Source organism: Marmota monax, unplaced genomic scaffold (assembly GCF_021218885.2).
Source record: "Marmota monax isolate L192 unplaced genomic scaffold, Marmota_monax_Labrador192_F-V1.1 WCK01_AAM20220418_F8-fsc00223, whole genome shotgun sequence".
Classification (NCBI taxonomy): domain Eukaryota; kingdom Metazoa; phylum Chordata; class Mammalia; order Rodentia; family Sciuridae; genus Marmota; species Marmota monax.
Genome location: NW_026692990.1, coordinates 2,418,375 through 2,443,318, shown reverse-complemented (window position 1 = coordinate 2,443,318; position 24,944 = coordinate 2,418,375). Strand labels below are relative to the sequence as shown.

The following is a 24,944-nucleotide window of genomic DNA, read 5'->3' as shown; positions in this document are numbered from 1 at the left end:
CCGGGGCTCGTGGGAACCGGCGAGGGGGTCACGGGAGGCCACCTGCTCGGGGACGGGCTGGCTCGTTCTGGTCTGGAGCGCGCGAGACCGGATACCCGCTCTGTGATTTGGGTTTTTTTCACTAGCTGTTTTTGCAAGGGCGGAAGGAGCCCACCGAGAAGGAACGCGCGTGCGCACGCACACACGCAAAGACATGGAACCCATTCGGGCTGCTGCAGTAGGCAGAGGGCCCTGGATGTGGATACCAGTGTCGCGGCGGGGTGGCTCTTGCCTTTGCGTTTCGCGAGGAATAGACAGGCTATAGTGGGGGAGATTTAACGGGGGCGGAGGTTATTGATATGATCAGAGGTGCTCTCTGTAAACTGAATGGGGAGTGATTATCGCTGCCCAGCTAGTCGAGGAGAAGAAACTTCCAAATCTAAGCGCATCATCCTTGAGACAGACAGTGGACCAGGAGTCAGGAGGGCGTGTCATACCCGAGTGGTGTGGGACTGGTGGCCGGGTGGACAGAGTGCAGGCCTCATATCTTTAGTCGCATGGGGAAGGGTGGTCCTTTGTGGTCAGCGTTTCCCAGAGCAGGAAATCATGCTGGAATTTCTTCGCGATGACTTGCATCAGGAGTCAGGAGATGTTCAACAAGGTCAAACTAAGCAGGGCATCTTTCATGCCTTTCCAAGCAGATCCATATGTATGGAAAGAGATGATCATTTTGCCCTGGAAGTTACTAACCCATGAACAGCATTTTATACTTTCCAGATGGTCGCATACTCATGGTGTAGGTGAAGGCAGAAATCAGTAATTGTCCCAGATTGTGATCATCATCCTCATTTTATAGATGAGGTGTCTTTTTGTGTTCCAGTGCTGGATATGGAACCCAGGGACTTGCGCCACCTAGGAATGCCCTCTGCCACTGAACTTTGTCCCCAGCCCCAAATGAGGGCTGGAGCTCAGGTGACAGAGGTTTTGCCCAGCAGGTTGGCGACCCTAGGTTGGATCCCCAGCACCAAATAAAAATGTTTGTAAAGTGAGGTAACGGCCACAGAGAGGTTTCATAACCAGCCCAGAGTTACACAGGGAATAACTGGGGTATCACTGATGCAAATCCAAGTGTCTGTGGCTTCAGTACCCCATTCCAGATCCAGATATCTGAATCAGTCCTCCCTCCTAAACTGTAGACCTCTTGAGCCAACTAACCACCCACCAGTCACATTTTTGCACTCAGTGAACTCTGGGGCAGTGGACGTGACCTCCAAGAGAAAAGAGTGGTAGGGAAAGTGGATCCCAAAGCCGGTGCCCTACCGGCTGGAGAGAGAGAGGGCCTATTATCAGGAGCTTGAAGGATGAGAGGAGGAGAGGTTAAGTCTTCCATAGGAGACAGACAATTATGCTCCACGCAGGTGGTGGTCAGCTCGGATTATATTCAATTTATTTACTTTTCCTTTCTCCCCCCCTCCCTTCCTTCCTGCCTATCTTTCAGCATTTGCAAAACATGCTCTGTGGTGAGCACACCCGAAGCCTATATGTGGGTAAGTAGAGAGATTCCCATTTTTGCATGGTGACTACCTGACCATAACCACCACGATGCTTCTGGATAAAAAGAGAACATTCCCCTACACTAAACAGATGAAACTAATTAAGTCATGTTTTCTAATTCTTATTTATTATTCTCCAATCACAGAAATGGCATGCTAGGCACTGAGAGGTTAGGTCAGCTCCCCAGAGTCACCGTTGTGGTTGACTCCCACAACAGTTAATGATCAGCATGTCCCAAACTGAAACTGTCCACGCCCACCCTCTGCACACCTTTTTCTCCAAGACACCACCTTTTGGTTTTGGTGTTTGTTTGTTTTCTTTTACATTTTATTTAGAGACAGGGCATCAGTGAGTTGCTTAAGGCCTGGTTGAGTTGCTGAGGCTGGCTTTTAACTCATGATCCTCCTGCCTCAGCCTCACCAGCTGCTGGGATTACAGGTGTTTGCCATCACGCCTAGCTGCAGTTTCTGTTTTACCTAGGGAGTAGATGGCTGGAAAAGCTTACTGACTTGGCACTTGATGAAGATTCCTTATAGATTTCCCAGATCGACTGACTAATTGGAATAGGTCTGAGAGCTGGGCTTCCGGGGCAAGTTTTACTGAGAAATACAATACACAATGGTAAGTGTGGAAGGCCACAGTTTAATTTGATCGACCTCAGTAATCACTTCACTGTGTATGTAGTGCAGAACATCATGTCGTATGCCTTAATTATATGATAAAAATGAGCTTAAAGAATAGTGACACCTACGTAAATAGTAATAAAGGCATATGTGTAAAAGATTTCAAGGAAGAGAATAGCATACATTCACAAAGATCTCCCCTTCATTCATATGGACCCAATGTTGCATTTGCCTTTGGAATTTGCAGTTGCGGCTATAATTTTTGTACCATGATGAGATGCAGGCTGGAGGTCTCCCTTGCAGTGGAGAGTTAAGTAGCAGAAACAAGGAAAGAATCTGTCACTTTATAGCCTCCTTGACCAAGGAAATTAAGTAAACAAGATTTGATCTGCCCTTGATAACGACTGTTTTGGTGTAATGATGGTCCACGGCAGGTTCCGTCTTAGATACAGTCTGAGCTTTCTGTAGTGACAAAGCATTCTAACTGAGACAGAGGAATGAGTCTGACATAACTTTCCTATGTGTATATATGTGAATACACCACAGTGAATCTCAACATGGTGTCCATCCACAAGACTGGGATTTTAATTAGAATAAGATATATACCATGCTTGTTTAAACATCTCAAAATGGAGTCTGCTGTCTTGTATAACTAAAAAGAACAAAAAGAAAGTAAACTAGCCGAGCTGTCCTCCCTTTGCCAGGGTGTGGGTCAGCAGGAGGCCAAGGTCATCAGTCTTTGACTCGGGGACCCTCCAAGGGACTCTGCAGTGCTTGCATGCAACTCGTCATTTATCTTTTACTAAGGATGCCATCCGCTTCCCACATGAGATTCTGTGTCTGTTTTACACCATCCACTAGAGAAGTCAGGTCCACAGCTGGTTCTATCTGCAACATAGTACACCGCGAGCATGAATTTTGTTCACCGAAGCCCAGTGTGATTCCTCTTAACTTAGCACACCTAAGCGTGAAATGAAGTGTGTGCTGTGGACAGGGGAACAATAAATAAGAAAAGGTGGAAATGGCACCAGTCCCACCACCACCATTCCCAACCTCATCCTGCCTGGAGTGTAAGCTAGAATCCCAGGGGCCCTAGCATTTGGTTCTGCATAGCAAAGGGAGACAAACAGTAAGAAGTTGGGTTGCTGATGCAGAAGAGCCTGGGTCTGGGATTCACATCCCAGTTCTGTCCAATTTTATAGCCAGGCCTCTTTCCAGGTACAGCAAAACCGTCTGGGTTTCAGAGCTGCCTGCCGAGATGCAGATACCGTGCTGTGATTGGATGGTCCTTGTTGTTCCAACACCACGTGCATCTGAGAAACAGGGGCCCCCATCAGGTGAAGCCACCCTGAGGGTTCTAGGACACTCGGTGTCTGCCCTCCCAGGAGCCGCTGTGACCCGACAGCCCTGGAGTCTCTTTGGTGGGAAAGGTTGGCTTCAGCTTACAGTGGCACAGGGCTTTCTCTTCCAGCAGGAAATCTTCAGTTCCACCCTCAAATTATGTCTCACTGTGTTTAATCTCATTCCCTGACAGATAATAGGAATTCAGAGGCAAACAGTGCCAGAAGAAATGTTTGTAATGGCTTCAACACAGCCCTGGAGTCAACCAGACACCAAAGCATAGTGATGTGGGGCCCACCGGACTGAGGATGGAAGTCTAGCTCTGTTCTTCAGCTCTCCCCATTCTATGATGTGGATAATCAGAGTACCTATCTGCTACGCCGACCCCTCCCTGGTGAGTGTGGCCCGAGCAAACCCTCCCAGACACCCTGTAGGTGAGTGTGAGTTGCCCTTCTGTATGTTCGTGGGGTGCTGTGGCTTAAACTCTGGCATCGTTCTTCTCCCACCACACCAGAGTGGGGGGGGGGGTCCTCAGCCTGCAACGGTACTGCCTATGTCATCCCTGCATGCTCCTTCCCATCTCCTTGCCCAGCAAGTGCTTAGAACTTGCTTATTTAGTGATTGAAGAACTTTGAGCAAAGTTACTTGGACAGAAACGGATAGCTGTTATAGTTACAGTTATTTCTGCAGCAGAAACGACAATGAACAAAGGGTTCCCCTGTGCTTGGATTGTCTTCCACCAGGGTGGAAAGGAAGATCGTGGTTTCATCCCATGTCCAATTCTGGAAATCTGAGGAAAGAGGTTCCAAATATTGTGAGTATATGTCGAGCAGTCTCTTGGTCCATCAGGCTCCAGTCTAGCCTCCCAGTAGTATTGCTCTGGTCCGTCACCAGAGTTTCTCAAGTGTCCGGTGCACATAGTAGACCCCTGTTCAGCAGGAGGACTACCGAGTGAATTTGGGCCTGGTATTTGAGTATGTGGTACTGTGGCTAGAGCACAGATGTCCCTTGAGACAAGGCTGTGGACAGTATGAAGATGCCAGTGAGGTCCCCATGGGCTCTCTCAGCCTTACCTGGTTGTGGTCCTAGCTTTTTGCCCAAACCCTCCTGTTTGCTGATTTCTCTTGCCCCACCTCTCTCCTTTCCCCACACCTTGCCTTGCCTGGGTATCTGTGACCCTCTGTTGTCCTTACTGTCCGGCTGATAGAGCCGAAGCTTCTTCATCCCACAGCAGCCTGGCCCTCTGACCCTCACACTTTCAGCTTTCTGCTCAGCTCTTCCCCACTCCAGGCTGCTCTGGTGTCCTTGCAGTGTGTCTGCACTGTTTCGGCAAGCTCTGCCTCAGACACTCTTCCCAGCTGTTCTCTCTGTGTGGAAAAGCCTGACCCGTGGAAAACCCTGACCCCAGGTGTCTGCTTGACTGAATCTTCTTCCTCTTCTCATCTGTGTCAAAATGTCTCCTTCTCCATGGGGACTCTGGTTACTCTGTTTGATACTCGCACCTGCAGCTCACTTGTCCATTTCAATATTTCTGATTCAGTAGCATTTCTTCCCCTCCCTACCCTGTCTCTGAAAAATCATTTGTTAACTTATTAAAGGCCATGCTCTGTGTTTAGAGACTTTCCAAAAACAAACAAACAAACAAACAAACAAACAAAAAAAAAAACAATCCAGGCCTTCTCGTCTTTCGTAAATCAGAAACAGAGCTGATTTCATGCTCATCCGGCCCAGAAGGCAGTTCCTTTTCTCAGGGTTTGCCTGTTAATAGAAACCTAAAGGACCGGTAGGTAACCTGAGAGAGTTCAGGTGCCACCTTGGAGGCACTATCTTTTGTCCTTCCAGAGTGGTTTTGAAGGGTCGGTTTGGTCCCTTTGTCATAACCCTGGTCAGAGTCAACCCAGCTGACCTTTAACAGCACTGAAAGGTACCAAAGAAGCCACTAGGGTAGCTAGAGATTGATGAGTCTTACCTTAATATCACAAGGTTTTTAGTACTTACTGATGGGAGCAGATTTTGCTACCTTGTAGCAAATTTTACCTCTCCTTCACCTTAGCTATTGTGAAAAGAAATACCATTCTTCTGTGATTTTCAGTTAGTTCCTTCAGTTGTTAATTTTTTAGATGACACTGAGTGGGCATTTCCACTATCGCACAATATGTTCTTTGCAAATAGCTCTTTAAATTCTTCAGCTAAAATCATCTTTTAAATCATAATCTTAGAAACCAGGTAGTAGCTTTCTCACCTCTTCAGTTTCCCTAAGGCATCGGTATTATGCTGTCACATATGCATTTGTGTGTGTACCATGTATATCTTTGTCTCATGTCCTGCAGCTGGCCTTCATGGCGTGCCAGCTAAGAAAAATGCTGTCACCCACGGTGATGGGTGTTTTCAGGCTTGGGTAGTAGGTGAGTTTCTGTTGACAGTCTTAGTGAAACACAAAACTCTTCATTTGGTTCCTTCAGCTTTCCTCCCAGTTATACCTTTACACTTTGATTAGAATATGATGACTTGGAGATTTTGAACAGCAAGCTTCTGGGTGGGAATCAGGCCTTTTAAGTCATGTGTTAGTTGTGCAGAGAGAGAGAAGGATTATGGGACAACAGCAGGGAAGGAGGGTAAGAGAAATGTGAAGTTCACTGGGAGCACTAGAAGACAGCAAGCCTTCCAAAGGTGTTACCAGTGTCTCGTGACAGCCTAGGCCATGACCATGGTGAAGGCAGACACTGACAGCAGCACCATAGCTATGGGAATACCACGGCTCCCATTCATCTCGACATCTCTTCAGTCCATTCTGCACTATAACCTGTGCTGCACTTACAGTGACAGAGCATAGGCTGCATTATGAAAGAGGTCTAGAGTAGGTTCTTTAGGCCTTCAACACTTACGAAGAGTATGTTATTGCCCTCCTGGAGGTACCCATCCAGGGCCACGGTCCCATTCTCTTTGCTGCGGCTGATGTAGACGTCCCTATCATTGGAGACAAATGTGAAGCAGGAACTCTACCTCTGAGTCACATCCCCAGGTCCCTGGGCAGGGATTTCTGTCAATTCTGTAACCAGATGAACCCTAGCTCTGCAAGCTGCCCTGGCTCAGAGAAGACCATCCGCAGGGTTTGTCGCTGGAAGGGTCGTGTGTCCTTTCCCACTGGACTGAGACCCCTGTTGGGTCCTAGTTTCCCCCATCTGGTAGTGGCCTCAGTGTGCTCAGGCCAGGTCGCTGTGTGGCAGCAGCTGCATCAGTCTGAGGCACAATTATTGCCAAATAGTTCTGTCATCTGAGTCTCAAGGCTGCCCGGTTTCGTTTCAAACCCCACGCACTGACTTTCCAGAAATTTTAATTTAGTCAGCATTTTGGCCCTAGTTTGGAGCCTCAAGTCATTCCTTGAAGTGGTAAGTTGAAAACAAACCGCATCACGTTAGGAAACACTCAGGAGAGCAGTGTGATTAATGTGGTTGGGTGACTATGAGATGCTTTGAACTGTGTGTGTGAACTTGTTTCCCTCATCCCTTTTTCTCATTTTTCAACCTTTTTTTTGTGTTTCAAGAGTAAGCAGAAGATTTCTACCTCCCCCAGTGCTCCGATGACTTGCCCCCAAAGGATCTCACTGTTAAATAATAGTGAGCCCATTCCCATGCCTGTTACAGAGGGAGGCTCAACACACATCCATGAAGTTCCCATTGGCCTTATGGAATTGGAGAATAAGAGAAGTTAGAAACGTTATGGGGTGTGACTCCCTTTTCCCTGACCCTGCAGGTGAGAAGGCTTCCCCAGACTTCACCCCTCCAGAGACTGGCAGCTGGGCTCCACAGTGAATAGTGCTCTGAGGCCAAGGTGCAAGGTGAGTCCCCCAAAGCTCACTTGTCATTAAGAAGGAAGTTTCCCCAGCATGTGATAGACAAGGTGCTCTTGTCTGTGATCCTGGAGGCACTGTCCTCGATACTCTGCAGGTTTGGGAACACATGCGGTAGAAGCAAGGGGTTGCTTGTCCTCCAACAGAGGGTGTTTTGGAAAATGGCTAAAGCTTCCTGCTCTGGTACAATTGGCTTGAAACACTAATCCTGGCATTTGAAGAGAACATCCCATTCTCCACTTGCCTTGTTATCCCATTGTGCACAACGTGGAAATGGCTTGGGTCGTTATCAGGAACCTGTCATGTCACCATGTTCCAAGTTACCAGAGAAGGAACCAAGAGTTCTGTCTCTGAACCTCTCTCTCATGTAGCAGTGTATAACGTGTGGTTAGTCAGAAGTTAATACGATGAAACCATGGGTATCTTAGAGATGGAGGTGATCTTATGGGATAGTTCACTATCATCGGCCCAACCCACATTTCTGGTAAATGATCTGCGCACTTTCATCCTGCATTTCCTGCTGGACAGTAGGGCCCATCCTCTTTCCCTGGCCAGAGATGGCCTTTCACGGCGTCCCTTTCTTTTCCCCAGCCCCAACTTCTGATTTCAGATGTGTCCAATGGGAGGAAGGGTCCAAAGGGGTCTGGATACAGTGCCGTCAGTGCTTCTCAGGTAAAAGTCCCGTAGAGGTTCAAAGGTGCTCCCAAGAGCTAGTGTCTTCTCTTACCCAGCAGTGTCCTGGGATCCAGGCCCTTAATTGTGTGGGTGATGAGCTGCAGCGGTGCCTCTGCCTTGGTTACTTTCTGGGTGTCGTGAGGCCTAGAAGGAAGCAGACCATAATATCCCAGGACAAGATGGGTATGTCCCGTTCGTATTTGGGTGGGGGGCCCGTTTTCCCTTGTCACTGAGATTTCCTCAGCTGTGGCTGAAGGAGGTGCCTTGTCTTTCTAAAGAGCAGCAGGATTCTCAATCCAGGGCAGGGTCTGAAGGAAGCTGACTAAACTGAACATTTTGATAAGGAATGTGGGCTTTGGGGAGCTGAAGTGAACGAAGTCTCAGGATAACCTCTCACTGTTTCTGGACAGTTGTGAAAATGAAACATCAGGAGGAGGTCAAAAACCTCCTGTCTGAACTTGGGAATGTGACAATGTCTCTCTTCCCAGAGTGGAACCTGCTCATAGCTCAGGTGTTTGAGACCCTGGAATACAGAACAAAAGGCAGACCATGCTTGTCTCTGTGACACAGATCTTCCCTCAGCTCAGAACCATCACACCTTGGACATGAACTTCCAGCTACTTCAGGGACCTCACCCTATAAGTCACCAAACCCCAAGTATCCCAGTGCCACGCAGAACCCAGAACGCAATCCAGGAAAGCACAACTCACAGACCTCAAATCTTTGGACACACAATACCTCACACTTGACTGAACCTAGATTGCTCAGCTCAGTGAATGAGGCCAGGGACTCAGAAGAGCCCTGAGATGTCCAGTTCTGAAATATAGACTCAACTGCATGCCAACAACTTCATAACTCACGACTTAAAAACCCAAATAGCTCCCAGACCTCCCACCCTGGACATACAAATCCACAAAAGCTTGGATCCCTACCCTGGTATGCAGGCACATGCACATCTGAGAGGACTGGTACTGAAAACACAGAGACCTCATGCATGAGGGTATGTGTAACCAACATCTCAGAGAAGTCAGAGCCTGGTGCACAAAGCCCAAAGTTTGCAAACCAGGAAATGGTCAACCCCTCAAAATTGCAGCAACCTCAGTCCCTGGGATACAGACTTATGATTGGGTCACAGAGGTCACATTCAGGATCCAGAATCAAAAAAGATCAGACACCCTTGTTTTGGATAACATCTATGATCTCATGAGCATAGGATGAGGAATGTCGGGTTGCATCACATTTTGCACATCGCTACTCTGCAGAGCTCAAACCCTAATTCTGGACATGCAGAACAAAAACTGCAGAGAATGTATATGGTAGACACAGCACCTAAAACAGATCACACACCTCACACACCAGCACACACATTTATAAAAAACCCTGAGATCCTTCACTCTGGACACAAGCCCCTCAGGGCTCAACAGATCTCACATCCTGCACAGACATCCTGAAACGACTCAGACAACTGACAACCTATAATGGGCCAGGGACCTCCCAGTCTGGACGCGGACCTTGAAACAACTCAGAGTTGTGTTAGATGGCCTTAGAAACCTACAAGTTCACCCCTTCTAGGATCCATGCCAGATAGGGCCACAGCCAGGTTTCTCCCAGTCTCCTGAGTGAGACACAGGGGTGGAATGAAAGAGAAAGGAGGGCCAGGCATGGTGGTGCATGCCTGTAATCCCAGCAGTTTGGGAGGCAGAGACAGGAGTTTTGTGAGTCCAAAGCCAGCCTCAGCAATTTTCAAGACACTATGCAACTCAGTTCAGCCCTCACTGTAAATAAAATACAAAAATTGGGCTGAGGCTGTGGATTAGTGGTTGAGTGCCCCTGAGTTGAATCCCTACTACCGAGAGAGAAATAGAGAAGAATGAGAATGAACCCCTACATCTGGGCCCTGGTCCAAGCACCTGAGTATCCTTTTCCAGGGGATGAAGACCCAGGTTCTGCCCTCAGAGGCTGCTTCTGGGCAGTGATTCACATATACCGAGGCCTGATGCACCCTGGAGTCCTGTGCCTGCCAGATTGGGGATATGTTCTAGGTTAAGATGTCTTGTGCCATCCTGGAAATGAACCCTCATTGCCCTCAGGCTTGAGATGCCCTTATGCCACAGAATCACTCTTTGGGTAAGGAGAGGCTGAGTGTGTCCCTGTGAACGAACCACAATGGTCTTCTAGTGGTCATAGCAGAGCTGATGCTTCAGGGAACCCGCCTCCAGCTCAACAATGGACCTCCTGCCCAGCATCCTGTTCACCCTGAATGGTGCCCTTCTGACTCTTGAGCATGTGGATCCAGGAGCCCCCTGATTTCCTCTGCCCTCCTCAACCCTGAACAGATGGCCCTCTGCAGATCTTTTGAGCATGAATGACTCAAGATTAAAAGGGGAGATGGTGAAAGTGTTTGCCGCAGAGTGCCAGGGCTATATGACACAGACCGTACAACCCCGCCCCCTCATCAACCCCTCACTCCCAGTCCTTTCTGTCCTCCTCTGAGTATGCTTGTCCCCTCCTCCCAATTCATAAATCAGGTATAAAGGGAATGGGGTGTGAGGGTCTCTGTACTTACACATAGCTTGGTGTAAGTTGACAGAGCAGATATATTCCCGCACATAGACCATGAGAGCAACCCTGGTGTAGGACTGTTTATTCATGGGCAGTCACAGCTGGGAGGCTGTGCTGTTTTGGGACTGAGGCTGATGTGGCCTTGCTAGTGGGCCTCATCTTCTTTGGAGACACACACTGGCTCATATCTGATCCCCTGGTGGATCTCCACTCCCTGAGGACTCAGTCTCATACCTGCAGTGTTTCTGGAGATGTTTCAACAAAGTCAGGGCTTAATTGATGCCTGGTGATAAATTTGTTCCCTTAAGAATCCACCTAAGCCCTAATTACCAAGATGCTCTCAACATCTCTGCTGCCTAATGCCTAAAAACACATCATTTGAGCATTTACTTCTTTTTATGGATCAGGTTGCCGTCTCCCTGGAGGAATCAGGACTGGTTCTGGAGGAACCCAATCCTCTTTGAACTGCACCCATGGGTATTCTGGGGAACATATTTCTGACTGTGAATGGTTTTCTTGGTGTGTCTGTAAACTGATATTGGGCTTTCAGATCAATATAATGGGATCCAATCAGCATTTATCAATGAGCCAGTGATCTTACTGACCTGGTAATACCTTAAGCCTTTTGTACAGGTGAGTCGACTGAGGTTCCAGGGCAGGATCCTGAACTCTCCCAATCCACCTCCACTTTGCTATTTGAAGCCCCACCTTTGGGGCTGTATGTTTCCAAACTAGGACAATACCCCTGACACCCAGACCATGCATGTTCTCTAACCTGGAAGGTCCTGAATGGGCAATCACATTAACCACATAGATTTTAGTGTCATCCTTAATTTCTGCCCTGCTGCTCCACCCTGGGACCATTCACTTATCTCTTCACCCTTGTTCCTGGCTGCACTAGGGCTAGATCTGTAGAGCCAAGTAGCTGGGCCCATAAATGGAATGATGGTGACCTGAGAGGCTGCAGAGGCCTCACCCTGACTGGATGTGTGGAGGTTCCTGCTTGGTGGGGAGCCCAATACACATGACACAGAATGGTTTATTTTAAAATACAGGGCTCCCTTCCCCAGTGGTGTTTCCCAAAGTGTACTGCTTCATCTGGGCCACTAAAGTGGTACATTTCAGTGCAGGGAGGTTTCATCCAGCCTGTTCCTTCTCAGTGTCCCCAGTGTCTGTGATTCTCCCAGAAGGGGCTGTTTCAACCTATTTCTTTTAAAAGTTGTTTTTATTGGTGCATTATCATTATACATAATAGTGGGGTTCCTTTGACCTAGTCATACGTGCGTGGAATATAAGTTGCTCCATTTCAGTCCCTGGTGCTAATTTTAGGCTGTTTCTAATGAGTCTTTTCATCTCTATCCCTCACCCCACCCCGGACAGTACATCCAATGGGTGTTGCCTTTGTGACCCTGACACTGCTCAGTGGACGATTCCATTCCCATCTCACTTCTCCTAATATTGTCTAATGGGCCACGCCAGTTGCATATTCCTGTTCTTGTAGAGTGCCTAGTGTAGAGTCCAGCCTCCTAGCTGGAGCCCCTGCCCCGGGAGTGGTACTTAGGATGTCACGAATGGGACATTCCTTCCCCTCCCCACTGACAGAACTGTGAATCAACAAGACAGCTGCAGGTCTCTGTGTCTGCATCGATCATTAAATTCTACCACCTCCCCCTCAGTGGAGGGAGACTGTTGTTCACTATATTCTTTGCTTTCTCCCCAGCACCTAGAACAGTGTCAGGCACAGAATAGGCCCTCCATTGATGTTGGTAAGGAAAGCATCCTTTGACCTGGCAATTCCATGGCCAACGGTATGTCCTGGGAATGCATAGTTTGTCCTGATCACAGTGCCTTTCTCCATGGCGTGGTATTAATGGAGAGTAGCAAGAAGGAGATGCTCATACCTACCCAGTGAGTGTGTTTTCATGCACGTGCAAATGTGTGTGTGTGTGTGTGTGTTTGTTAACGTGTATATGTGCACACTTGGGGGCATGTGTGTGTGCATGCATGTATGTACACAGATCTCACATGCATGGACTAGAAAACTTACAATTAGTGTCAATTATACTCCCCAAGGAGATCTTATGACTCGTTGCAATCCCTATCAAAATTCTAATTACTTATCTCCCTAAATTAACAAAATGGTGCTATAATTCTAATGAAATGAAAGTCTCCTGCAAAGAGGATGTAGAGAAAAAGGAACACTTTTACACTGTTGGTGGGATTGTAAATTAGTGCGACTACTATGGAAATCACAGTGGCGGGCCCTGAAAAGACTAGGCATGGAAATCCCGTATGACCCAAGTATATCCCTCCTTGGTATTTTTCCTGAATTAAAATCATACTACAGTGGTATGTGCATACCCATGTTTATAGCAGCACAACTCACAATAACCAAACTATTGAACTAGCCTAGTTGTCCAATGGTTGAATGGGTAAAGAAAATGTGGTATGTGTACTCAGTGGAGTTAATTATTAAGCCATAAAGAAAAGTGAAAGTATGTCATTTGCAGGAAAATGGATGGAACTAGAGACATTATGTTTAGCAAAGTAAGTCAAACTCCAACCATAAAAGGAGCTATGTTTTCTCTTATATGCGGAAGCTAGAGAGGAAAAAGGAAAAGAAAGGTGGAAATGAAAGTTTGGTCTGTACAGGAAAGGCACCAAGGAGTGGGAGGTGGGGATGGAAGGAGGGAGTGCTTGGGGAGTGATATTGGCCAAAGTATATTGTTGTGTGCATGTACGAGTATGTACCATCAAATACCACCATTATGTACAATTCTAAAGCCCTAATAAAAATGTAGGGGAAAAAGGCTTCCACAATAGCCAAAACAGTCTTGAAACACAACAAAGTTGCAAGATTCACCCTCCCTGATTTGAAAACCTACTATAGATTTACTGCATTCAAGACAGTGTGGTACTGACATAATTTTAGATAGTGGCATAAAATGGAGTTTTCTGAAAGCCGTATTTCTGTGGTCAACTTATTGTTGTCAAGGATGAAAAGTCTTTTCAGTGGATTGTCCTGGCATAACCTGGATGTCCATACACAAAGGAATGAATTTAGACCTGTATGTCACACTGTCTACAATTAAAATGAATTACAGACCTAAATGTAAGACTTTAAAATTATCGGAAGAAAACAGAGACATAAGTCTTCAAAAACCTTGGTTTGGGCAACAATTTACTAGATGTGACATGGATGCACAAACAACCCAAGGCAAAATAGATAATGTGGCATCACCAAAATTTGAACTTTTATACTTCAAAGAATACCATCAAGAAAGTGAAACGTCAACCCAAAATATAAGAAAAAAGTTTTGCAAATCATATGTGATAAAGAACTTCTACCTATAAAACACACTCACTCACCTCTCAACTCAATAGAAAAGAAAACCCAATTAGAAGATGGGCAAGGAATCTAAATACAGTTTGTCCAGAGAAGATATCCAAATGGCTGATAAGCACATGAAAAGGAGCTCCATATCATTAGCTTCAGGGAAATGTGTCTATGAGTCAGTCATGTTGAGATAGCACTTTATACCTGCTAGGATGTTTTCCAAAAAACATGTTGGTTAAGTATGTGAAGAAAGTGAAACCCTCATAAGATGCTGGTTGGAATGTAAAATGATGCAGTCACTTTGGAAACAGTTCCACGAAATTAAATACAGAGCATCATGTGGCCCAGAATTCCACTTCTTGGTACATATCCCCCCAAAATGAAAACTTATGTCCCCACAAAAACTTGTGTATGCATGTGAATTGGGAAGACAACCTCAGGTCTCTCTATATCTATCAGTACTAAATTAAACCACCTCCCCCTCAGTAGAATTGTATATTGTTGGCTCTATTTCTTTCTCTTTCCCTATCACCTAGAATAGTGTGAGGCACAAATTAGGCCCTCCATTGATATTAGTTAGAATTCCTATGTCCAAAAATGTGTATTAGGGAAGCAATTGAAAATATGTACAATGGTATGAAGAGGACATTACTTGTGGGGATAATAAGCTTAAATAGTTAATGATTGTAGTCAAGTTAAGTGAGAGATGAAATGTTCATATTGTGTGATGTAACATCCTCTGTACTTGAACCACATAAAAGAACTGGTTTATCCTGGCCATAATGCTTTTTTTCATGTCATGCTTTTAATGGGGATTGGTCATTAGGAGATGCGCGCGTGCGCACACACAAACACACACACACACACACACACGGGATGCTTACAAATGTAGAAAGCAAGGCCAACAAAATACCTAAAGTGATTTCAGCAGTCTCCTCTGATGATTATACTGAGAGAGGCAAGATACGGACTGTTTATTTCATTTTTTGATGTAGTAGATTGTATTTGCCAAAAATCATCAAAATATACAAGTTTACATGTAGTTTTCCTTTTTTAACCTTTAATGTTATAAAGTTATAACTCAAGTACTGTAGTATTCAAAAGGTTGTGAGCCATCACAGTAACCATTTCTAGAATGCTATATTCTGAATGATTGATTGTCTGCACCTAAATTCATATTGAAGTTTGTTCTTAAATGAGGCAGTATTGGGTGCGGTGGGTCCCTTAAGAGTTATTTAGGTGATGGGGCTGTGTTCTCATGAATAGACTAATTTTTTTTTTAATTTTAGGAATGGATTTGCTATAGAAGAAGTTGTGTGCTTTCATCTCTGCTACCTCACCAGAAATCAAGAAGATGCTGGCACGATGCTACTAGACCTCTGAGCCATGAACCAAAGTAAACCTTTTTGTTTGTTTACATTATAGTCTTAGATATTTTGCAATAAGGAATGGATTAAAACATAGGACCCACCCCATACTGTTAACATCTCTTCCCCCTTCTCTATTCCCTTGTCATTCATGTAATTATCTTCTTTTATTTACGGATTTGTGGATTCTATGCATTTTATGTAAATAGAATCGTATACTGGTTCCTTTTGTTTCTGGCTTCTTTCAGATAGTATAATGATTTTCAGTTTTCATCCATCTTGAAGTATATATCAGTACTTTTATGGCTGAAAAATATTTCATTATGTGGATATACTACCACATTTGGTTTATATATTCATTAGTTGATGGACATTTGGGGCTGCTGATAGTCTTTGGCTATTATGAATAATGCTGCTTTGTACATGTATGTACAAGTTTCTGTAAACGCATATTTTCATTTCTCTTTGGTATGTACCCAGGAGTGAAATCACTTGATCATGTTTAACTTTTTGAGGAAAAGCCAAACTGTTTTCTGTAACAGCTGTACCATTTTGCATTCCCACCAGTTTCTCCACATCTTTCTCAACATGTATTACATGTCATTTTTTAAAAATGGCTTTTAATATATTGGAGAATGTATTGCCTAATCCAAAGTCACAATAACTTATTCCTATGCTCTCTTACAGGAGTTTTATAGTTTTAGCTCTTACCCTGGGATTTTGATTCATTTTTGCTGATTTTTGTATACAGTAGGATGTCAGAGTTGAAATTCATTCTTTTGTATGTGGATATCCAATTGTCCCAGCAACATTTCCTGATAATACTCTTTTCCCACTCAATTATCTTGGCATCCTTGTCAAAAATTAAGTCACTGTGTATGTGTGGGTTTATCTCTGGATTCTTTTTTAAAAAATATTTATTTTTTAGTTATAGGTGGACACAATATCTTATTTTACTTTATGTGGTGCCGAGAATCGAACCCAGTGCCTCACACATGCTAGGCGAGTGCTCTACCTGTGAACCACAACCCCAGCCCTCTCTGGATTCTTAATTCTGTTCCATTGATCAATAGGTCTGTCTTTATGCCAGTGCCACACTGTCTTGATTACTGGAGCTTAGTAATAATTTCTGAAGTTCAAAAGTATAAGTCCTTCAACCTGGTTTTCTGTTTCAAGATTACTTAACCTGCGTTGGGTTGCTGGAATTTCCATATTCATTTTAGAATCAGCCTGTCAATTTCTGCAAAAACTGTAGTTGGAATTTTGATACAGATTACACTGAATATGTATATCAACTTTGGAAATATTGTCATTTTATTATTCAGTTTTCCAATCCATGAACTCAGATGTCTTTCCATTTATTTAAGTCATCTTTAATGTCTTTCAACAGTGCTTTGTAATTTTCAGTGTACAACTTTTACACCTCCTTGGTTAAATTAATTTCCTATGTATTTTATTCTTATGATTCTGCTGTAGCTGAAATTGTTTTCTTAATTATTTGTTTGCATTGCTCATTGCTAGTATATAAAAATACAATTGATTTTTGTATATTGGTCTTCCATCTTGTGGCCTGAATCTGAAGTCCTGTATTATACTAAAAATAAAATATAGGAATAATACAACTGAAGTCCAGCTCAACTAATGAAAATATTGATTCAGATACCAACACTCATGATGCCCTGACAGAAAAATACAATAAAGAAGGCATACTACAGAAGAACAAATTTAAGGTCATCAGATTTTTCATCAGAATCTATGTAACCCAGAATTTTGTTTTTTGCCAGGGATTGAACCTAGGGCCTCATTGTGTGCCCTACCACTGAGCTGTATCCCCAGCCCTGTAATTTTTAAAATGAAGGTTAAAAAAAAGTTTTTAAAACATCATTGCTACCACATATGCCCTACAAGGGATTGTAGGGCATATTTTGCGGGGAGGCCAGGGATTGAACTCAGGGACACTCAACCACTGAGCCATATCCCCAGCCTTATTTTGTGTTTTATTTAGAGACAGGATCTCACTGAGTTGCTTAGCGCCTCTCCATTGCTGAGGCAGGCTTTGAACTTCAGATCCTCCAGAACTTCAGATCATCCAGCCTCATGACCCACTGGGATTATAGGCGTGTGCCATTGCACCTGGCTAAAACTGCTTCTTTTAAAGTTATAGTACATACAATTTCCTTTTGAAGGATCAACCTCTTTTACCTTTTATTGACCTGCTTGGGACTTTATATGAGGTTTTATAAACTCAAATAATTCTAGATAAGTATTTAATATTTTTTAAATAAGTATTTAATATTTTTTAAATAAATAAATTATTTTTAAATATTTATTTAAAAATAAATTTTTTAAATAATATTGCTATTATTTAATTATTATTATCTTTGATCAGAAGGAAATTTGGATCCACACAAAAAACTGAATAGTGATAGAAAGAGCAAAATTGTGAAAAAAAAATATTTTTTTCTTTTTTGCACGGGGGATTAAACCCAGGACTGCTTAACTACTGAGCCACATCCCCAGCCATATATATATATACATTTCTTTTTTTTTTTTTTTTTTTGGAGACAGGGTCTCATTAAGTTGCTTAGGGCCTCATTAAGTTTCTGAGGCTGGCTTTGAACTTGTGACTCTTCTGCCTCAGCCTCCGCAATCACTGGGATCACAGGTGTGTACCACTGCAGCCAGTCAATTTTTTTTCTCTTAGAGAATCTCTGTAAAAGAAAATTGTCAAAAAAGTAGCAGTATACTGTGGGGTTTTGACATGTAGAAATATAGTGCAAGATAATAGCACAAAGGAAGGGGGAAAGGAAATGAAAGTAGTTGTAAGATTCTTAGAGCATACATGAAGTCGAATTTTACTTGAAGTCATATTGTGATAAAGGAACAATATATATTGTAAACTATATACCAATAGTACACATAATAGTTTTAAAATGTTCAACTGATCCAATAAAAATAAAGAGGAAAGTCTGAATAAAAGACATAATAAATAGAAAAATATGGCCAGATGGTAGATTTAAATGTAAAACTCTTTACACACTAAATGTGCATTTCTTCTACTGTCAGTTAAAATATCTAAAATGTTAGTTGGAATAAAAATAGCAAGACTTAACTATATACCATCCAAAAGAATCCTGCTTTAAATATTAATAAGTTTAAATTATTGGAAATTATATACCCAGAAGATATGAATCAAATGAAAGCCAAAAGGCTAAATTAATATCCAAACATACTTCAGAATGACTATTACAAGGGGTAAAGGTGAATGTTACATAATGATAGGCATATTCATTGAAAGGACATAAAAATGATGAATGGGTATGCATCTTCAAAATGCAAGAGCTGAAGCCAGATGTGATAGTGCATGCCTGAAATCCTAGGTATTCAAGAGCTGGAGGTTGGAGGATTGCATGTTCAAGGCCAGCCTAGACAACTCAGTGAAAACCTGTCTCAAAAAAGGGTTGGTTATGTAGCTCAGTGGTTCGATCCCCAGTAGCTCAGTGGTTCGATCCCCAGTACCAGAAAAAAAAATGCAATAAGTAAAAACTGATAGAATGGGCAAGGAGAAATAGACAAATCCAAGTTATATTTGAAGACCTCAACATTCCTGTGTCAGCAATCAATAGTAGAAGTGAACCAAAAAAAATCAAGAATACATAAAAGATTTCACTGACAAACTTGACCTAATTGATATTTATAGACCCACAACAGCAGAATACACAAACTTCAGATGTGCATATTCACCAGTAAAATATTCGCCAGTAGACCATGTTCTGGGCCATAAAGTAAATCTCAACAGCTTCAAAAGGACTGAATTCATAGAAGTATTCTCTCTGACCAAAAATAATTAAAATAGAAATTAGAGCAAGAGGGCTGGGGATATTACTCAGTAGAGTGCTTGCCTAGCATGCACAAATCCCTGGGATTAATCCCTAGCACCACCAAAAAAAAAAAAAAAAAATAGAGCAAGATATCTGAAAAATCACAAAATAATTTGATATTAAATGACATTTCTACATAATGGTGAAATCAAAGAAGAAATCACAGAGAATTAGAAAGTAAAAACATCAAATTTCTGAAGCAAAAGAAGTGCATAGAGGAAAATTTGTATCATTAAATCTTTATATTAGAAAAGAAGAATGGTAGCTGGATAAGATGGCACATGAATATAATCTCAGCTACTCAGTAGGTTGAGGCAGGAAGATCACAAGTTCAGTGCCAGGCTGGGCAACTTGGCAAGACCCTGTCTCAAAAAAGGGTGGGGGGCCAGGCGCAGATTACACCAGTAACCCCAGGGGCTCAGGAGGCTGAGGCAGGAGGATCTTAACTTCAAAGCCAGCCTCAGCAACAGCAAGGTGCTAAGCAACTCAGTGAGACCCTGTCTCTAAATCAAATACAAAATAGGGCTGGGGATGTGGCTCAGTAGCCAAGTGTCCCTAAATCCAATCCCCAAAAAAGGAAGGGAGGCTGGGATGTAGTTCAGTAGTAGAGCACCCCTGGATTCAATCCCCACTAACACACACAGACACAAAATGATGGAGAAGTGTGGCCTCGATTAGCTAAGCTTCCACCTTCAGAATCTAGGGGAAGGGGCTGGGGTTGTGGCTCAGTGGTAGAGTGCTTGCCTAGCACGTGTGAGGCACTGGGTTTGATCCTCAGAACTACATACATACATACATACATACATACATACATACATAAATGATTGATTGATTGAGTCCATCTAGAACTTAAAAAAAGATTAAAAGAATGTAGGGGGAAATAATCAAACCCAATGCAAGCATGTGGAAAAAATAATGAAGATCTGAGCAGAAATCAATTAAATACAAATCACAAAACTGATTGATGGGACCAAATTTGGCTCTTTGAAAAGATCAATAAATTTAATAAGTTAGCCAGTCTGATAAGAAAAAAAAAACTGGGGCAGGAGTATGACAAAAATGATCATTATCAATAATGCAAAAAAGGACATCAATATGAATCTTTCAAGTATTAAATGGATTATAAGGGAAATATTATTCAAATAATTTCCAAAAATTATACTTAGATGAAATGGGAAAATTCCTTGAAAGACACTAGCTAGCAAGTCTCACTCAAGAAAAAACAGATAACATGAATAGCTTCATCTCTCCTGAAGAGATTGAATTCACCTAACATTTATGGAAGAAATAATGTCAGTTATCTACAAACTCTTCTAGATAATTTAAGAAATCAGATATCCCAAAGCATTACCCTGATATCAAACCCAGACAAAAATATTTTAAGAAAATAAAATTATAGACCAATATAACTCATGCACATGGAAGCAATCATTCAAAATAAAATGTTAGCAGTCTGAAACCAGCAATATATTAAGACAAAATGCTATAGCTGAATGGGGTTTACTTCACAGCTTCAAGATTGGCTGAACATGTGGAAATCAATCTATAATTCACCATAACAACAGACTAAAATACAAACATCTCATAGATGGATAGAAAATTGATAAAATTCAACATAGTGTAAATTCTCAGCAAACTAGGAATGGAGCAGACATCCTTACACTGATGATTGGCATCTACAAAAATATCTAAAGTTAACATAAGCCTTAATTGTGAAACAATGAATTCTTTCCCTCTTAAGAGTGGAAGTAATGCTAGTGGGGCACAGCAACCCCTGCCTTTGATCCCAGCCACTTGGGAGACTGAGGCAGGAAGATGGCAACTTTGAGGCCAGTCTCTGCAACTTGGACACTGTGTTAAAATAAAAAGGGTAGGAAATGTAGTTTAGTGGTAGAGCACCCCTGGGTTCAGTCCACAGTGCAAAAAAAAAAAAAAAAGATTAAGAATAATGCATAATACAAGGATGTGAATACTTTTGTCAGTTATATTCGATATTTCACAGGCTGTTCTAGCCAATAAAATAAGGCACGAAAAAGTAAAACAGTTTTGGGCTGGGGATGTGGCTCAAGCGGTAGTGCGCTCGCCTGGCATGTGTGCGGCCCGGATTCGATCCTCAGCACCACATACAAAGAAAGATGTGACCGCCGAAAACTAAAAAATAAATATTAAAATTTTAAAAAAAACATTAAAAAAAGTAAAACAGTTTTTATTTACAGACAACATGTGAATCTATATAAAAGAACCCACAAAAAGCCAATTGAATAACTAACATGATACATTATCACAACAAAAACAATTCAATTGTATTTATTTATACTAGCTACAGACAAAATTGAAATTAAAAAAAATAAATGTCCTTTACTATAGCATGAAATATTTAGTGATACTTTTAATGAAATATGTGTAAGACTTGTACACAGAAACCTACAAAACCCCGTTGAAAGAAATTGAAACAGTCTTAAATAGAAACTTATACCACATTAATGGTTTGGAAAACTCAGGATTGTAGATATGTTAATTGTCCCCCAGATTCAGTGCAATCCAAATCAAAATTGCTGTAGCCATTTTATTTTATTTTATTTTATTTTAGTACTGGTGATTGAACCCATAGCCTCATGCATGCTAGGCAGTCATTCTGTCACTAAGCTACATTCCCAGCCCTTTTAAAATTTTTATTTTGAGATAGGGTCTCCCTAAATTGCCCAGGCTGGCCTCAAGCTTGTGTGCTCCTCCTGCCTCAGCTTCCTGAGAAGGTGGGATCACAGGCATGCACCACCATGGCTGATTGACTTTTTTTGATTGCGGGGTAGGTGCTAGAAATTGACCAGCTGGTTAATACAAAAATGTATATGGGAAAGTAAAGGAACTTGAATGGCCTAATAATTTTATGAAGGGCAAGGAATGTTGGGGAATGCACAATACCTGATTTTAAGATTTATTTTAAGACAACAATAATCAAGTTCTACTTCCAGCATGTCAGCACGAGGAGCTCCACATACCCACTCCCTTGTAAAAGTTATGAAAAAAACAACCACTTAAAGTCTCTGAAAATGTTCCTGTGAGCATACAGCAGATGAAGAAACATTTATTCAAGGAAGGTGCTCTTGGATACACCAGTCTATAACAGAGCTTACCTCTCCTGTCAAGTGGAATGGGGAAGGCAGATAGTCTTATCAACACCAGGCTAGTCTAAAACACCAAGACTAAACTTTAGTTTAAACTTTAGTAGATTTCTGTGAGAAAATGTTTATTCATTTATTCTAAGTTTCAGGCAAGTGATGGTAAGAAGTAGGGGCTCTCTCCTTTAATTCATCCTCCAATGGTAGGACAGAGGCTCTACCTTGGGTGCAACACTGCTAAAAATAGTGGGACTTCCGTATGTGTTGTCCTAGATCATAAAGCAGTATTTTCAAACTGGGAAAGGTTAAGTCAAGAACATGTGAAGTTGTTGCCTCCCCCTGCATCAAACCCTCAGCTCCTAGAGTGGGTGTATTGCTCAAAGAAAATTGTGCCTTTATCTATCTATCTATCTATCTATTTCCAGGGATTGAACCCAGGGGTACTTAACCATTGAACCTCGTGACCGGCCCTTTTTTTGTATTTTATTTAGAGACAGGGTCTCACTGAGTTGCTTAGGGCCTTGCTAAGTTGCTGAGGCTGACTTTGAATTCTTAATCCTCCTGCCTCAGTCTCCCGAGCCACTGGGATTACAGGCATGTGTCACCACGCCCAGCAAAATGTGCCATTTTTTTCCCCACTCCCCAACTACAAAATTTTGGCTCAGATTTTGAAGCAGATAGTTCTGAATTTCTTCCCAAAGGAATTCACTGAATTTGCAATGGAATGTTGAGAAGGTCAAACTTAATGGCACTTTCAAAAACAGTGGAGGTTGTGTAGAAAGGCAACTGGTAGGAGACTGGTGGGGATGAAGTAGCCCAGGAAAGGCCTGTTTTTCTATGCTTTCTTTCTAAGTGCCATAACCAGTGCCATCTTTCTGTCTGGCAACAATTGCAGCAGTGACCTACACCTGCATGTGCAGTCAAAACCAATGTTACTACTGCTTCTAACCACTGCCAGTGCCACCCCTGTCACCAATGTGGATGATGGATCTTGCCCAGACACTTTCCTTGCAGCCTCCTAGTGTTAAATTATTATAAATCTAAAGACGATTATGATAAGTTGTACATAGTATGGCCTAGAGCAACCACTAAGGAAATAACTCAAAAAGTGAAAAAAAAATTATTAGGGAAATTTAAATGCTACATTATAAAATATTCATTTCATGCAAAAGAAGGCAGCAAAGTAGAAAATTTAAAAACCAAAATTACATGAAACACGGCAAACAAAGAGTAAAATGGCAAACATAATATCTTGCAATAATAACATCAAATGTGAATGGATTAAACAATCTGATTAAAAGGTAGAGCTTATTAGACTGGATAGGGAAACAAGACCCAACTATATGGTCTACAGGAGACAAATTAAATTCAATGATACATATAGATTGATACAAGTTAAAGGAAGAAAAGGTATTCACAAAAACAACTACAAGAAAGTTGAAATGGATAGCCTAATTTTATCTAATGGTATGCATATATTTACCATTTGCCCCAGCAATTGTACTCCTAGAGAATTCTAATCAAGAGAAATTAAATTATATTTCCACACAAAGACCTGTATTGACATATTCATATACTTTTATTCATAATAACGAAATTAGAACACAACACAAATATCCAGCAACATGTATATGGATTAAAAGAGAAAACCCGAGGTATACTCATCCAAAGGAATAGTACTCTCTAATAAAAAACAAAGTACTGACGGATGTAACAACATGGAGTTATCTAAAATATGCTAAAGAGGGCAGATGTAATAGGCTATACATTATATGATTTCATCTAAATGGCATTCTGGAAAAGGCAAAACCATAGGAACAGAAATAATATCCATGGTTGCCAGAGTGTGGGAGTGGGAGAAGGAATCTGATTGCAAATGGGCACAAGTGAACATTTTAGAGTGATGGAAATTCTCTGTATTTTGTTGTGGTAGTTAAACAACTGTATACATTCATCAAAATTCAACAACCTGTATGTCTTAAAAGGTTGACAATTATTTATTTTATAAATTACATTTCCAAACCTGACTTTTTAAGAAAAAGGAAAATAAATATTCATATTTTAGTCTATCTCTGCCAAGCTAATGATGTCACCACTTCTATAGACTAGCTGATAAAGCCCCTCTCCCTAGTTAGGCATGGTAATCCCATCTATTGTGGAGGCTGAGGCAGGAGGATCACAAGTAGGAGGCCATCCAATTTAGTAAGATCCTGTCTCAAAAAATAAAAATGGCTGGGGGTGTAGCTCAGTGGTAGATCCCTTGCCTAGCATGGGTGAAACTTTGGGTTCCATCCCCAGTACAGAAGGAAAGGAAGGAGGGAGGGAAGAAGGGAGGAAGGAAGACCTCTCTTCCTGTTATAACTGGCACAGAACTAAAGGAACTATGGAGATGACAAGTGCCACTTATCCAGCCAGCCACCACTGGACAAAACATTGAGAAGGATGGAGACAATTTTCTCTATAATACACTTGTCTCGGCACTATGAGGTACAGATGTGCTATCTGTCCAGCAGGTTGCCAGTGGATCCTCCCAATAAGCATTTTTCAATAAACCTTATGTCTCACACCCCATCTCCAGGTGTCGTCTTTGGTCTCTTGGCAACCTATTCTACTGCCCTAGCATGACTAGGCTATGGAAGTTACACTAACCAAGGCC

General features: G+C 42.3%; 1 long non-coding RNA gene across 10 annotated transcripts in view; it reads left to right on the top strand.

Moving 5' to 3' along the window:
- Positions 1-10: 10 nt before the first annotated feature.
- Positions 11-24,944, top strand: part of LOC124098065 (uncharacterized) — a 33,172-nt gene continuing 8,238 nt past the window's right edge. The window contains exons 1-7 of one of the 10 annotated variants that reach the window (XR_006853454.2): positions 11-1,526; positions 2,014-2,154; positions 3,691-3,891; positions 4,188-4,311; positions 7,251-7,335; positions 15,211-15,317; positions 16,217-16,836. This is a non-coding gene — a long non-coding RNA (uncharacterized LOC124098065). Of the gene's footprint in view, positions 1,527-2,013; positions 2,155-3,690; positions 3,892-4,187; positions 4,312-7,250; positions 12,493-15,210; positions 16,837-24,944 lie in introns of those variants that run through there. The other 9 variants (XR_006853457.2, XR_009227529.1, XR_009227531.1 and 6 more) reach the window with 9 other exon arrangements.